This window comes from Lupinus angustifolius, chromosome LG19 (assembly GCF_001865875.1).
Source record: "Lupinus angustifolius cultivar Tanjil chromosome LG19, LupAngTanjil_v1.0, whole genome shotgun sequence".
Lineage (NCBI taxonomy): Eukaryota > Viridiplantae > Streptophyta > Magnoliopsida > Fabales > Fabaceae > Lupinus > Lupinus angustifolius.
Window position 1 is genome coordinate 8,984,678 of NC_032027.1, and position 422 is coordinate 8,985,099.

Sequence of the window (422 nt, forward strand, 5' to 3'; positions counted from 1 at the left end):
GGCACCCGTGTTGCCAGACGATTTAGGGATTTGCTTAGACACCCATGTTGCCAGACGATTTAGGGATTTGTTGAGGCACCCGTGTTGCCAACGATTCAGGGATTTGCTGAGGCACCCGTGTTGCCAAACGATTTAGTGATTTGCTGAGGCACCTATGTTGCCAGACGATTTAGGGATTTGCTGAGGCACCAGTGCTGCCAAAATGATACAGGGATTTGTTGAGGCACCCGTGCTGCCATAATGGAGGTTTTGGTGTGAAGTTAGAAANTAGAAATTTCACTTGCGGAATGTAATGTTCCGCACTGATTTGTTAATGCAGACATTGTGTAGAAATGTATGTTGAGATGTATGGTTATGCAATTTTTGGTTTGTTTGTTTATTGTTTACTAGAGGAATGATTTAGAGATGCATGTTTGAATATT